Source organism: Pseudorca crassidens, chromosome 1 (genome assembly GCF_039906515.1).
Source record: "Pseudorca crassidens isolate mPseCra1 chromosome 1, mPseCra1.hap1, whole genome shotgun sequence".
Taxonomy (NCBI): domain Eukaryota; kingdom Metazoa; phylum Chordata; class Mammalia; order Artiodactyla; family Delphinidae; genus Pseudorca; species Pseudorca crassidens.
The window spans coordinates 75,483,659-75,500,278 of NC_090296.1; the positions used below are offsets into that span (position 1 = coordinate 75,483,659).

A 16,620-nucleotide genomic window follows, 5' to 3' on the forward strand; every position below is an offset into this window, starting at 1 on the left:
AGCCAGTCTCTTGTGGGCTTCTCTGAAGCCAGTACTCACTGTTGTAGGAATCCCTACAATCATAGGGGACCGTGAAAGGTTGGAAATTTCAGGCTCCAAAGGCCCCTGGAATCATCCTGGCTGCATCCCATAGATTTTGGGTTGTCGTGTCTCCATTGTCATTTGTTTCTAGGTATTTTTTTATTTCCTCTTTGATTTCTTCAGTGATCACTTCGTTATTAAGTAGTGTATTGTTTAGCCTCCATGTGTTTGTATTTTTTACAGATCTTTTCCTGTAATTGATATCTAGTCTCATAGTGTTGTGATCGGAAAAGATACTTGATACAATTTCAATTTTCTTAAATTTACCAAGGCTTGATTTGTGACCCAAGATATGATCTATCCTGGAGAATGTTCCATGAGCACTTGAGAAAAATGTGTATTCTGTTGTTTTTGGATGGAATGTCCTATAAATATCAATTAAGTCCATCTTGTTTAATGTATCATTCAAAGCTTGTATTTCCTTATTTATTTTCATTTTGGATGATCTGTCCATTGGTGAAAGTGGGGTGTTAAAGTCTCCTACTATGAATGTGTTACTGTCGATTTCCCCTTTTATGGCTGTTAGTATTTGCCTTGTGTATTGAGGTGCTCCTATGTTGGGTGCATAAATATTTACAATTGTTATATCTTCTTCTTGGCTCGATCCCTTGATCATTATGTAGTGTCCTTCTTTGTCTCTTCTAATAGTCTTTATTTTAAGTCTATTTTGTCTGATATGAGAATTGCTACCCCAGCTTGCTTTTGGTTTCCATTTGCATGAAATATCTTTTTCCATCCCCTTACTTTCAGTCTGTATGTGTCTCTAGGTCTGAAGTGGGTCTCTTGTAGACAGCAAATATATGGGTCTTGTTTTTGTATCCATTCAGCCAATCTGTGTCTTTTGGTGGGAGCATTTAGTCCATTTACATTTAAGGTAATTATCGATATGTATGTTCCTATTCCCATTTTCTTAATTGTTTTGGGTTCGTTATTGTAGGTCTTTTCCTTCTCTTGTGTTTCTTGCCTAGAGAAGTTCCTGTAGCAGTTGTTGTAAAGCTGGTTTGGTGGTGCTGAACTCTCTCAGCTTTTGCTTGTCTGTAAAGGTTTTAATTTCTCCATCAAATCTGCATGAGATCCTTGTTGGGTAGAGTAATCTTGGTTGCAGGTTTTTCTCCTTCACCACTTTAAATATGTCCTGCCAGTCCCTTCTGGCTTGCAGAGTTTCTGCTGAAAGATCAGCTCTGAACCTTATGGGGATTCCCTTGTGTGTTATTTGTTGTTTTTCCCTTGCTGCTTTTAATATGTTTTCTTTGTATTTAATTTTTGACAGTTTGATTAATATGTGTCTTGGAGTGTTTCTCCTTGGATTTATCCTGTATGGGACTTTCTGTGCTTCCTGGACTTGATTAACTATTTCCTTTCCCATATTAGGGAAGTTTTCAAGTATAATCTCTTCAAATATTTTCTCAGTCCCTTTCTTTTTCTCTTCTTCTTCTGGAACCCCTATAATTCGAATGTTGGTGCGTTTAATGTTGTCCCAGAGGTCTCTGAGACTGTCCTCAGTTCTTTTCATTCTTTTTTCTTTATTCTGCTCTGCAGTAGTTATTGCCACTATTTTATCTTCCAGGTCACTTATCCGTTCTTCTGCCTCAGTTATTCTGCTATTGATCCCAAATAGAGTATTTTTTATTTCATTTATTGTGCTGTTCATCGTTGTTTGTTTCATCTTTAGTTCTTCTAGGTCCTTGTTAAATGTTTCTTGCTTTTTGTCTATTCTATTTCCAAGATTTTGGATCATCTTTACTATCATTATTCTGAATTCTTTTTTAGGTAGACTGCCTATTTCCTCTTCATTTGTTAGGTCTGGTGGGTTTTTATCTTGCTCCTTCATCTGCTGTGTGTTTTTCTGTATTCTCATTTTGCTTATCTTACTGTGTTTGGGGGTCTCCTTTTTGCAGGCTGCAGGTTCGTAGTTCCCATTGTTTTTGGTGTCTGTCCTCAGTGGCTAAGGTTGGTTCAGTGGGTTGTGTAGGCTTCCTGGTTGAGGGGACTAGTGCCTGTGTTCTGGTGGATGAGGCTGGATCTTGTGTTTCTGGTGGGCAGGTCCACATCTGGTGGTGTGTTTTGGGGTGACTGTGGACTTATGATTTTAGGCAGCCTCTCTGCTACTGGGTGGGGTTGTGTTCCTATCTTGCTAATTGTTTGGCATAGAATGTCCAGCACTGTAGCTTGCTGGTCGTTGAGTGAAGCTGGGTGCTGGTGTTGAGATAGAGATCTCTGGGAGATTTTCACCTTTTGATATTATGTGGAGCTGGGAGGTCTCTTGTGGACCAGTGTCCTGAAGTTGGCTCTCCCACCTCAGAGGCACAGCACTGACTCCTGGCTGTAGCACCAAGAGCCTTTATCCACACGGCTCAGAAGAAAAGGGAGAAAAAGTAGAAAGAAAGAATTGGTAGAAGTAGAAAGAAAGAAAGAAAGAAGGAAAGAAAGAAAGGAGGGAGGGAGGGAGAGAGGGAGGAAGGAAGGAGGGAAGGAAAGAAAAAAAGAAAGAAGATAAAGTAAAATAAAATAAGATAAAATATAATAAAGTTATTAAATAAAAAATAATTATTAAGAGAAAAAAAGAAAAAAATTAAAAAAAAAAACGGACGGATAGAACCCTAGGACCTATGGTGGAAGCAAAGCTATACAGGCAAAATCTCACACAGAAGCATACACATACACACTCACAAAAAGAGGAAAAGGGGAAAAAATCATAAATCTTGGTCTCAAAGTCCACCTCTTCAATTTGGGATGATTCGTTGTCTAAAGGAGGGAAGGAGGGAAAGAAAGAAAGAAAGAAAGAAAAAATAAAATAAAATAAAGATATTAAAATGAAAAATAATTATTAAGAAAAAAAATTAAAAACAAAACAAAAACGGACGGATAGAACCCTAGGACAACTGGTGGAAGCAAAGCTATACAGACAAAATCTCACACAGAAGCATACACATACACACTCACAAAAAGAGGAAAAGGGGGAAAACCCATAAATGTTCCTCTCAAAGTCCACCTCCTTAATTTGGGATGATTCGTTGTCTATTCAGGTATTCCACAGATGCAGGGTATATCAAGTTGATTGTGGAGCTTTAGTCCGCTGCTTCTGAGGCTTCTGTGAGAGATTTCCCTTTCTCTTCTTTGTTCTCACAGCGGCTCAGCTTTGGATTTGGCCCTGCCTCTGCGTGTAGGTCGCCGGAGGGCGTCTGTTCTTCGCTCAGACAGGATGGGGTTAAAGGAGCAGCTGATTGGGGGGCTCTGCCTCACTCAGGCGGGGCGGGAGGGAGGGGCACAGAGGGCGGGGCGAGCGTGCGGCGGCAGAGGCCGGCGTGACGTTGCACCAGCCTGAGGCGCCGTGCGTTCTTCCGGGGTAGTTGTCGCTGGGTCCCGGGACCCTGGCAATGGCGGGCTGCACAGGCTCCCCGGAAGGGGGGTGTGGAGAGTGACCTGTGCTCTTACACAGGCTTCTTGGTGGCGGCAGCAGCAGCCTTAGCGTCTCATGCCCGTCTCTGGGGTCCGCGCTTTTAGCCGCGGCTCGCGCCTGTCTCTGGGGCTCCTTTAAGCAGCGCTCTTAATCCCCTCTCCTCGCGCACCAGGAAACAAAGAGGGAAGAAAAAGTCTCTTGCCTCTTCAGCAGGTCCAGACTTTTCCCCGGACTCCCTCCCGGCTAGCCGTGGCGCACTAACCCCCTGCAGGCTGTGTTCACCCCGCCAACCCCAGTCCTCTCCCGGCGCTCTGACCGAAGCCCGAGCCTCAACTCCCAGCCCCGCCCGCCCCGGCGGGTGAGCAGACAAGCCTTTCGGCCTGGTGAGTGCCGGTCGGCCCTGATCTTCTGTGCGGGAATCTCTCCGCTTTTTCCTTCGCACCCCTGTTGCTGTGCTCTCCTCCGCGGCTCCGAAGACTTCCCCCCTCCGCCACCCGCAGTCTCCGCCCGGGAAGGGGCTTGCCAGTGTGTGGAAACGTTTCCTCCTTCACAGCTCCCTCCCACTGGTGCAGGTCCCGTCCCTATCCTTTTGTCTCTGTTTATTCTTTAGGCCTACCCAGGTACGTGGGGGGTTTCTTGCCTTTTGGGAGGTCTGAGGTCTTCTGCCAGCGTTCAGTAGGTGTTCTGTAGGAGTTGTTCCCCGTGTAGATGTATTTCTGGTGTATCTGTGGGGAGGAAGGTGATATCCGCGTCGTACTCTTCCGCCATCTTCCCGGAAGCGTCCATACATTCTTGTTATAAAAATTAAAGCATTGCAGTTAACCCCAAAATCTCCACTGACTGTCCCCCTCCCTCATGTGTAATTTCCCTCCAGAGGTTGCTATTAATAGGGAATTTGTCATTGTACATACAGTCCTCTTACTGTGAATATTCAGGGTTTATATTGTACAAGTATTTTTACTAACGTAAATGGCATCATACTCTATACGTTGTTCTGCAACTTGCTGTTCCCACTCAGTAAGACATTTTGGAGCTCTTTTTCTGTTATTATGTATAGATTCACTTCATTATTTTCAACTGTATGGAATATAGACTTAACACAATTTATTATATCACTTTTTGCTATATGTTATTTACAGCTTGTTATGACCCCAAATTGCTGCACTCCTTGTACATTTTTTCGTTTTCTTTTTTTTTTTTTTTTAAAGAAGATGTTGGGGGTAGGAGTTTATTAATTAATTAATTTATGTTTTCTGTGTTGAGTCTTCGTTTCTGTGCGAGGGCTATCTCTAGTTGTGGCAAGCGGGGGCCACTCTTCATCGCGGTGCGCGGGCCTCTCAGTATCACGGCCTCTCTTGTTGCGTAGCACCGGCTCCAGACGCGCAGGCTCAGTAGTTGTGGCTCATGGGCCTAGTTGCTCCGCGGCATGTGGGATCCTCCCAGACCAGGGCTCGAACCCGTGTCCCCTGCATTGGCAGGCAGATTCTCAAGCACTGCGCAACCAGGGAAGCCCTGTACATGCTTTCTTTTACAATAAGGGTAATGCTAAGACTGGGACCCAGTAATTGCTGGGTCACAGAGTATGTTCATTTCCAATATTAATATTTACTAACATAGGCTTTCTTGTTATGGTAGGAAAGATACCTTAGCCTCTCCTATTCTCAGTACCAGGGTAAAATAGTACATTAATTTCCTTTTATTAATGTTATACCCTAAATAGCTAATTTTGTTATTTATCTCCTAGCGTGAATGTTTATTCTTTTAGAAATTTAATTTTCATCATAAAATTAATATATACTTATTATATGGAAAATTTGGAAAATACAAAAGAGTAGAAGGAAAACAGTAGTCACCTTATTCCCATGAGCCGTGATACTGAGTACTTAATACTGAGATAATTTCCTACGGAATTTAAAAAGTTATAATTTAGTAACAACTAATTTTAACAATCAGCTTACATTATGCTGTTTTAACAAATAAATTAACAAAGTAATAAATTATGTCTTAAATATATCAGGAATTTAGATTATTTAAATTTCTGATTGAAGAATTTAGGAAGCAAAGAACTTATGAATTTTATATGGTAGTGACAAAAACAGTATTCCACGTTTTATTAAGTTATTGTCCCGTTTTTGAATAGTGTTCTTTTTACAGAGACAAAATTATCATTACTTTTAAGACAGTTCCAAGACCTGTATGGAAATTATAATAGTAACAGGAATTATTTCAAAACTGCTTTTTAAAAGTTATTTATACTTGTATTTATCATATTTGAAATATATGTATCTTTGGAAGTTTTATGGGTTTTCATGTTTTTATGAGAATTAAAAATGTGTTTTCAACAGATAGTCTAAAACATGCAATTGGATCCCATAAGCTATGTGAAATTTAAGTGGTGTGATATAAAAATTAATAACCCATATATTATGAGCAAAATTTGTAGTGTAGTTCTCACCAAACATAAATTAAGATTTGTGTAATTTCAGTTGAACTAAAATAAACTTGTTTTTACTCCTGCCACGTGGTGGCGCCACTCTAGCTTATAACGGAAGTAACCAGACATTCATTGTTAGTCTGTCGTGTTTTACTTTTTGCTTTATGAAAATAGCTGGAAGAGATATTGGTTTCTTTAATGCTAGTATTTTTAACAGTCACTAAACATTTTAAAATTGTTTTATGTCTTTTTATATTAGCATTCATTGAGTTGGTATGAAAGTTCATGCTGAAAAATGTATGCCCAAATATATAAGTTTTTAGACAGATGTTAGCTGTAATTTGGTGCCATGAAGAAAGCCCAACGACTCCTTAATACACTTTATCATTAATTTAAAGAAGAGCAATTGCTCAATATTATAGATAATACTAAGCAAATAAAGAGCATCATCAAAGCAGAAGTATGTTGCAAAGTTGTAGATATATTGGTTCTATAAACGAATTCCCCATTTTTTTCTTGTGGGAAAATTAGCTTTGAATTATATGCAAGATTGTAAGAAACATATTTCTTATAAAATGCAACTGAATCATGTTGGGGCTTATCTTAATGTTGGTCTTACAAGCAAATACTGCCGCAAGACTCCAATGCCCTCTTTTGCGTTTTCAGTAATATTAGCACTAAATGAAGGGCAAGCGATGTCAGGTAATTTGAATAGGAAACAATTATGAGAAAATGGAATTATCACAAGTTGGATCCTATAAGCATGTAAAATAATGTATGACTTGTACCTTATTCTTCATTCACATGACTATACTGTGTAGAGTTCATCTTTTGTATAAACCATTTAGCTACTGTTGCTTAGTAATAGGTATACTAGTCATTACATAATAAAGTTCCATTAAAAGTTGAAAACATTCCTTTTAATATTGTACTCTTGTGCATATTAAATTTATCAGCCCATCAAGAGAATGGATTAACAATTCAATGTGAAAGGAGAAATACCAATGATGAAAATCAGAAGAATCAAATTGGTAAGTAAAACCCAACTCCACATATATATATATGTATTTATCTATTCAACTCAAAATTGATGATTTAGTTTCAGCAAAACATCATATATTAAATTAAAATCGTTAAAGTTTTATTGGTTTTGACGTTTTGTGCATGTTTAACTTGCATTGTTTTATAGTTGGTATAAAAGCAATAATAAGCACGTGGCATTTAAACACCAATTTATGTTTCTACATGTTTAAGTAGCGTTATGTTAAAGTAACATAGTTAACACTGGGGTCTGTGAAAATTATTTGTCCTTTAGAAGAGTTGTATCTGACTCCAGTTGAGGAACATGGCTGTGGTGTTGGAAACTTTGAGTTTCCTTTTGCAGATACTTTTTTCCCTCTGTTCTCTGGCTCTACCACTGTGACCAGGGTCCATGGCAGGGAATGAAGTGGAGCCCAGATCATAGAATGCAGGTGCAGGAGGCAGGTGTTGAGGGGATTGCTGTGTGACTGTTGTACAGAGGTGGGCAGCTGGGACTATGAGCTGGGGAACCATGATGTGCAAGAAGAGGAAAGCATCTTCGTTGAGCTGCGTTATGAATTTTCTACTCCATCTCTTTCTCTCTCTCTCTCACTCTCCCTCCCTTCCTCCCTCTCTCGTTTGCAAAGATCCTGTCTGAATTGCTGAAAGGCAAGCACTGTCTGTGTAAATAGTTCATAATAAAGTTCTCTGTCTTTTAGAATTTATAGGGCTCTGGGATTGTGTTCACTCTCCTTTGGTGTTTGCCCCCATCTGGGAAGACCAGGTCGGTTGGATACAGAAAATGAGCCTTTTGTTCATCATATCCTGTAGTGTTTCTTTAGTTTCACTGTTTCCAAAAGGACTCCCAGAAGATCCAGGCTGACATTTGAGCCTTTGAGAGGAAAATTCTCTGTGTGCCCAGACTGCCATCTTCAGGAATCTCCCAAATCACAGCTCATCCACAGTCACAAGGTCACCAGTGAGCCCCCAGGGGCTTCTCTACATTTCTTTCTGCCCATATTGACTGTCTTCTGATAGCTGAGATAAGGACAAGCACTTTATTGAGTGCTGGACTGTGCTGGTCAACTTGGTTAAGCAGACGACTGTTGTTCTCAGAATCCTCTTCCATGTGAAACTCTGCATTAGAGATGGCCCAAAGATGAAATTGCATAAGATTTGGAAGGCGGAAGAGAAGCAGTAATAATTCCTCTTGTTACTGAGTCCAAGCTCATACTACTCCCCATGTGACAAGCCAATAAATCGAGAGATGTGTTCCCGTGGCAAGGAATAGAGAGTTTATTCAGACAGCCAGCAGTTTGGGAAGATGATGGACTAGTGTCCCAAAGAACCATCTTCCCCAAGTTAGAATTCAGGTTTCTCTTACACTTAAAGGGGTGGCGATGGTGGTGTGGTTACTTGCTGCAAGCTTCTTGGTGCCAGAGTCCTTTGTTCTTGAGCTGTCCAGGGAGGTCCAGTCACAGTGTTCCCATAAACCTCCAACAAGACAAACGTTCTTCGGTGTTCTGCAACTTTTTATCTCTGTATGAATGGAAAAGTGTTATACCTTTGAAAGTCAGCACCTTGAGAATGGGTTATACTATATATTTCAGGCTATAGGCAATATTCTTGACTTGAAGCAAAAGTAATAGAATACAAAGGTTAAAGTAAAATAAGCAGATACAATATGGAGCCAGATTTGTTCTGCGCTATTACACTCTTAGACGGTCACTGTGATCAGGTACAATGATAGATACAGGGATTCCAGGCAGGTCCCACGTTGTCCTTTTTCTCCTCCATTCTATTCCAGCTAATCTTTCTGACTTTTGGTTCTGCCAACCAACAGTGACCCCAGGCCCATCATCAGATGCCTGACTGTATATCCACCGAAGAGGTAACAGCTTTCCAAACACCTCTCAATGAGTCCCTCTTCACAATCCCATTTTGATGGCTGAAAGTGCTTAGGTTCTTAGATTTTCCTTCAAGCCCCAACTCGTCCCTCTGTGCCACTGCTTCAGGCAGGCAGGTTAATGACCCCTTTTCTGATCCCCTGACTCCCTTTTCCAGAGCTTCACTTCTCCAGCTCCTCCTGTATTTGTAAGGTCTAATTCCTATAATGAATCCTTATTCCTTTATTCTATATCATTCACAGGGGTTCTGCTAACCTGGCTGACTCTAAGTGGTACAATTATTGGTCTGAAACTGATTCAGTGGAACGGAACGTTCAAGATAGGGAGTTGGTATTGATTCTCTGATTTTGCTAGGTGTAATGACCCCATTGCCACTGGTAAATGGGACACTAGTAGTCCCTAACATTAGGTGCCTATAGAAGAAAGTGCTGGGTTACCAGGTAGCTGTTGTCACTGAATAATTTAGTGGAAATAAAGGTATAAGGACTGTGGGTTGCTTCTAAGTACCATAAAGAAATTAGGGAAAGAAAATAATGAACTTGGGGTAATACATTTTCAACCCAAGGTCCAGGCAAAGAACTAGAAATTTTCTGTGACTGCCCTGAAAGAGATATTTATTTCTCATAGCTGCAGGGTCTGATATTTCTGAAAACCCAACCAAAGGCTAATCCCATGAGTAGGGGGATTACAATAACAAGTTAACTCAAACTCTCTTATTGTTAAAATTAGGGCATTGATTGACATAAAGTTAGGACCCTGAAAATTGAGATGGCAACATGTGGGCAGATTCTGATAAAACTGAGGCCCTAGGAGGCCCTCAGTCTCCTTTGCTTGTGGAAGCAGACTTTCTTCCCCTGTGTCTCCCCTGTGGGAGACCCCTTTGCTTGGAGTACCTGTGATGACCCACCTATCCTGTGGGGAAATGCTGAGACTTCTCAAGACCCACCTCCAGCACTTTCATTGCTTCTATATCTGTAGCCAGACTTAAGATCTCATGGGCACAGGTGCAAAATAATGAGATATTATACATGTCAAAAGAATTACAAGGTTTTTCTAATTTCTATTTACATGGCCAGAAGTTTACACTGTAAATTTTTTCTCTTTCCTTCCCTCCAAAGACTTGCAACTCTTTGCCAAGATTATAGTACACTGGGGAAGGGAAATAACCAGACTTTTGGGAGATTTCTGGACACTGGCTGTGAAATGATACTAAATCTTGGAAACAAAATAAGCCACTCTTGTCTGTTTATCAGATTAGGGGTTTATTGAGGCTGAATGGTTACTGGTATTTTGGTTCAGGTCCATCTCACAGTATATGCAGTTGGGCTCTGAACTCACCCTATGGTTATTTCCCAAGTTCTAGAATGCTTGATTGAAAGAGACACACTCAACAAATGGTAGAATCACTATACTGGTTATCTGATGAGTGAGGACAACTGGAAGATACTAGAACTGCCTCTCAATTCCAAAATAGTAAATCCAAAATAATCCTACATTCCTGGAGAAACTGTAGAGATTAATACCTCCATAAAGGACTTAAAAGACTCAGGGTTGATGATTTCCAACACATCTCCATTCAACACGTCTAATTGGCCTGAGCAGAAGACAGATGGCTCTTGAAGAATGACAAAGGGTTATTGTAAACTTAACCAGATGGTGAATACAAATGCAGCTGCTGTTCCAAATGTAGTTTCTTTGCTGGAGTAAATCCACAAATCCCTTGACATTTGATTTGGAATTTCCATATTGATATGGAAAATCATTTTTTTCTCTATATATACCTGTTAGCAGAGACTGCCTGAAGCAACTTTATTTAATTTATTATTATTAGTTTTTAAATTTGGAAGGGCCAGAAATATATTTTCAATGTTTCATCTCAGGGGTATATCAACTCTCCAACCCAGTCCGACTCTATTGCACAAAGAAATGATTGCTTCCCCATTCCACAAGATACCACATGGGTCCACTACCTCGATGGACCAGGGGAGCATGAGGTAACAAGTACGTTAGACACCTGGGTAAGACACATATATGCCAGAGGGTGGGAAATAAGTCCCAGGAAAATTTAGGGATTTACTTCTAAAATGAACTTTCTTGGGTTCCCATGGTCTGGGACAAGTTATATTTCTTCTAAGGTTAAAGTCAAGTTGCTATATCTGGTCCTCCTACCATTAAGAAAGAGTCACAATACTTAGTCTGCCTCACTGGATTTTGGAGGTAACATATACCTTATTGAGTGTGTTGTTATAGCATAGACCTATTTATTGGGCAATCTGAAAGGCTTCCAATTTTGATAGGACCCAGAAAAAGTGAGGGCTCTGCAACAGGTCCAGGCTGCTATTCAGGCTTATCTGCCACTCTGGTCGTATGACCCAGACAATTCATTGGTTCTTAATGTGTCTCCTGAACCTTGGGCAGACCTCTTAGATGAATTACAGAACAGACTTTTAGGATCTGGGAGCAAAGCCATACCATACTCTGCAGATAAATATGCTCCTTTTGAGAAACAGCTCTTGGATTTTTACTCGGTCTTAGTAGACCCTAAATATTTGATCATGGACAACCAAGTTACCATGTGATCTGAAATGTCTAATATGAAGTGGGTGTTGCTTGACCCACAAAACCATAAAGTTGGGCATGCATGGGAGTGGTATATATAAGATCAGGCTTGAGCATTTCTTGAAGGTACATGTAAATGGCATGAGCAAGGGGCTCAGATTCCCATGGATCTTAAGTGTCTCATCTTTTTCAGCTTGCATCTATGGCCACATCAAGGTCAGAGGCATACTAGTCATGAGCATATAAGTATTAGTTGCAATCCTGGGGTGGGCAGAGAAGTAGACCAAGGTTGGAGCCAGAAAAACAGCAGCATTTAAAGCAGGAAGGAGAAGAGAGTTGACTGTATAGAAATCGTCATGGTGTCACTGACCACATTGTGTTCTTATATTTTATTTATGAGCCTAGCTTCCCAAGTAGACTGTGAACTCCTTGAAGGAAATAATTACAACTCATCTTTTATGTGTTTCTATTCCTAGCAACTGTCCCAATGCTTTGCACATAGGATACTCAATATATGTATATTCAAATGAATGACTGAATAATTAATTAATGGAAGGACTCTATGGCTTGACCTTTCTGCTTGGTGCTTCCATCATTTAGTGTGACATTTCACAGTAGTAGTTCTTTGTATCTTTTTATTACTATTTTTTATTATACAAGGAACACATATTTATGGAAGAAAATTTAGAAAAAAGGAAAGCTAAAATAGAAATTGCCCCTGCTATCAATAGAAATGCAATGTGAGCCACACACATAATTTAAAATGTTTTACTAGCCACGTTAAAAGAGAGTATAGGGCTTCCCTGGTGGCGCAGTGGTTGAGAGTCCGCCTGCTGATGCAGGGGACGCGGGTTTGTGCCCCGGTCTGGGAAGATCGCACATGCCGCGGAGCGGCTGGGCCCGTGAGCCATGGCCACTGAGCCTGCGCGTCCAGAGCCTGTGCTCCGCAACGGGAGAGGCCACAACTGTGAGAGGCCCGCGTACCGAAAAAAAAAAAAAAAAAAAAAAAAAAAGAGAGTATAAATAAATAAATAAAATTAATTTAATTTAACTTTTTTAAAAAGTTTATTTTTTTGTTTTTATACAGCAGGTTCTTATTAGTTATCTATTTTATACATATTATTGTATACATGTCAATCCCAATCTCCCAGTTCATCCCACCATCACCCCTCCCCCCCACCACTTTCCCCCTTTGGTGTCCATACGCTTGTTCTCTACATCTGTGTCTCTATTTCTGCATTGCAAACTGGTTCATCTGTACCATTTTTCTAGATTCCACATATATGTGTTAATATATGATATTTGTTTTTCTCTTTCTGGCTTACTTCACTCTGTATGACAGTGTCTAGGTCCATCCACATCTCTACAAATGACCCAATTTCATTCCTTTTTATGGCTGAGTAATATTCCATTGTATATATGTACCACATCTTCTTTATCCATTCATCTGTCGATGGACATTTAGGTTGCTTCCATGACCTGGCTGTTGTAAATAGTGCTGCAATGAACATTGGGGTGCATTTGTCTTTTTGAATTATGGTTTTCTCTGGGTATGTGCCCAGTAGTGGGATTGCTGGGTCGTATGGTAATTCTATTTTTAGTTTTTTAAGGAACCTCCATACTGTTCTCCATAGTGGCTGTATCAATTTACATTCCCACCAACAGTGCAAGAGGGGTTCCTTTTCTCCACATACTCTCCAGCATTTATTGTTGTATGTAGATTTTCTGATGATGTCCATAAAATTACTTTTAATAGTATATTTTATTTAATCCAATAAACCCCAAATGTCATTTCAACAGGGGGTCAATGTAAAAAATATTACTGATTTTTTCATACTAAATCTTAGAAGCCTGGTATATATTTCACCCTTACAGCACATCTCAGTTTGAACTAGAAGTGTTCAGTAGCCACATGTGGGTAGTGGATAGGTATTGGACAGCCCAGTTCAAGACTTTTTAATGTATATATAGTGATGCAGCTTTACATAAAATTATAATTCTCCCTCCACAAAAATTAGGTCAAATGAAACCTGCAGTTTTATAGGTTTTTAAAATAAACTTTAAATTTTAGAATAGTTTGGATTTACAGAAAAGTTGTGTAGATACTACACAGTTTCCATATACCCCACACCTAGTTTCCCTTCTTATTAACATCTTCCAATGGTAACCATGCCACAATTAATAAACCAATACTGACATTCTTGTTAACTAAAGTCTATACTTTATTAGATTTATTTAGATTTTACCTAATGTCCTTTTTCTGTAAGGCTTGCTTGGAGCCTTACAATAAACACTGTACTTTCCTTCACCACAACCTGGTGTCAGTAGATTGGTTTTACTGTGCGTTGGGTGAGTGGACCCAAGTTTGGTGTGGTAACACTATAAATAAGAGGCACAAGGTCACTGATCTCACATAGCTTAGATCTGGTACGGTAGGTAGAGGGTCACATAAGAGGATATCCCCCAGAAAAGGCCTCCCAGAAGAATTGATATCTAAGTTAGGACCTGCTGGATGATTATGATAAATGGTGTGTGTATGTGTGTGTGTATAAGGGGGAAAAGGGCGATGGTAGGGTGCTGCTTAGAGAGGGAAGGTACCAGACTGAGGAAACAAAGGAGTGATCTGGGGGCCCCTGGACTTAACTGTGTTGTTGATCTGCCCAAGCATAGGCTCTGCCAACACCCTGGATGCCTGCTCCTTTCCAACAGGGGTCTTCCTGGAGGAGGCCCTTGGGGTATGACCTGGCTCTTTCCTCACAGGCTGACTTAGGGCCACTCTGTTTTTAACATGGGCCTCATTCCACCATCCTCCATTTAACTTCAGCACCCTGGCTCTGAGCCTGCATCCACTCTGACTTAATTCTTTACCTACATAAACTTTCCTTCTTTCAGGCCATGAAAGCTTTCAGAAGGATAACTATAGAGAACATAAGTACACCCACTGCCTTGGGGTACTATTATTGGTATCATAAATAGTGCACCTGTTTCATTTAGTAAGTCTCTTGATTGAAAACCATTTTCTTGTTGGCTGAATTATTTCCTTATCATCTCATTTGTGTTTTATTTCATCAACAAGAATGTAAGCTCAGTATGGCCAGGAACCCTTGTTCTATACGCTCATTTCTTCACTTTTTAAAAAAAGGGATAGATAACCATTAAGAGTGTTTAGAAAATGTTTCTTGAGTATGGGGATTTTTCACTGCTTTGCAAATAGAAGTGAGAATGAGGAAAACCAGGCAGTATTAAGACTATTTCACACCGTCTTTCTCCCCGCTTCATACTTAACTAATAAGCTCCCTTCTCATTTCACTAAGAAAATAGAAGCAATCAGAGTACAACTTCTTCATCTTCTCACTCCAAATCTGCAACCCCACTGCCTCTGAAGCTGTGCTCTATGCCTTTCTATTTAATGGATGAACCCTCCCTGCTTACGTTAAGGCCAACTCCTCCATTCATGTACTGGACCCCATCACCTCTGCCAACTCAAGGACTTTAAAATGTTAGGTTCTATCATCTGCATTACCAATTTCTGTCTCTTGCTGGATCATTTCAGTCAGTATGTATAAATATTCTATACTATCTTCTATGTTGTCTCATACCCCTGGTAAAATATATATCTCTTGCTTGACAGTTTCTAATTCAGCGTCACAGGGAGGTAAGGAAGTGCAGGTTTTCTTGTGTTTTTCCCACTGATTTCTCTGCTATGTGCCTCTTCTCCGTCTCCCAGGGTTTCTTAAAAATATTTATAGTATGTTTAAAGTTCTAATTTCAAAGGAATGCATATTTATTACATATAATAGGAAAACGGAGAAAATATGAAGAAGAAAATAAAGATCACCTTTTAAAAAGCAGAGAGAAGCTTTGTTAACAGCTTAGTGTTTTAGCTTCATATATGTACATTTACAAAGTTGTAACAATGTGGTATATTCAGTTTATTTATTATATGTTTTCTCTTAACAGCAAGAGTATTTCCAGATCATTAGTATGGTTTTAATGGCTGCATTTGTATAGAAATTGCCATGATTTATTTAGCCATTCTACTACTGGTAGATATTTATATTTCCCCCAGTTTTTTACATAATAAAAAGTGTTACAACAAAATACTGTACTTCTATGTAATTATTTATGCACATTTATGATTATTTCCTATGAACTAAATTAGTAGAAATAGAATTAATGGGACAAGCACATAAACTCTCTCTCTCTTTCTCTTTCTCTTACTCTCTCTCCTTACCTCCCTATGGTAGCAAAGCTCAGAATCCGAAGTACATGTTTTTTCCACCATTGGACCTTGTTTGTGTCTTCAATCAGAAGCTTTCCGGTACTCCAAAACATTCCTTAGCTCTTTACTTAGGCTTTGCCATTATAACTTTTCTTAAAAATACTATTATCTCTAAATTACAAAAACTGTTCATGCTGGCTGTCACCATCATATAATATGGAGATGGGTAAAGGAAAAAGTCAATCTCTTGTGCTTGTCGTGTCCTGGTCCTTTGGTTCCGTGGTGGGATTGGGGGAAACTTTTGTTCCTGGTGTTATTTGAAGTCAAAATTCTCTCTCTGCACATGCCTTAGCTGCATGACTTGCCTTTTGTTTTGTTGTCTCTGAAAACAACCCAGTATCTGATCAGAAAAAGGATAGGGTGAGTTTGAGCTGGTTTTATGAGTATGGTAAGAGTTACTTGTTGAAGGCATGATAAATATGAAAGACTTTTGAAAAGCATCCTTGATGTAACTATTGAAAATGAAGAAAGACATTCTGCCCCCCCTTGTGGATTTTCAAGTGCTTTTGAAATTGAGAAAACACTGAATAAATCTGAAAGTAAGTTGAATGCCGTGCTGTCAGACAGAGATATTGATATTGTTTTCATTTAGAGATATTGCATTGTGATTTAAAGTAAATTTGTTAGAATCATCTCATTTTTTAAAAAATTCATTTTAACAATGAAGAATGCCTTTGGCTATGCTCCCAATTCAGGAGAATCTGCACAGTCCTTTTATACTGATTGAATAAATTAGACCTAAATCAGCAGTGCTACATTTTGCTGTTTACTAATCACAAGGTTGGTGAGTCAGAGCAGGCTGCATGGTAAACACAGTTCACAAGTACAATAATTGGGATTCTCTAACAAACAACCAACAAGTGAAGTTTCTGTAACAAACATTCCTAATTAACAGTGCTTGGAACCATTAGGGTAATATTTTCAATATTATAAGAAA

At 39.6% G+C, this 16,620-nt stretch overlaps 1 protein-coding gene and 1 long non-coding RNA gene across 2 annotated transcripts in view; one reads left to right on the forward strand and one right to left on the reverse strand.

Annotated features, from left to right (window-relative positions):
- Positions 1–16,620, reverse strand: part of LOC137226319 (T cell receptor alpha chain MC.7.G5-like) — a 282,791-nt gene that overhangs the window by 188,609 nt on the left and 77,562 nt on the right. The window lies entirely within an intron of this gene.
- LOC137226362 (uncharacterized) overlaps positions 1–16,620 on the forward strand; it is a 684,033-nt gene that overhangs the window by 97,505 nt on the left and 569,908 nt on the right. The window contains exon 3 of the long non-coding RNA XR_010944326.1: positions 6,872–6,946. This is a non-coding gene — a long non-coding RNA (uncharacterized lncRNA). The remainder of the gene's footprint in view (positions 1–6,871; positions 6,947–16,620) is intronic.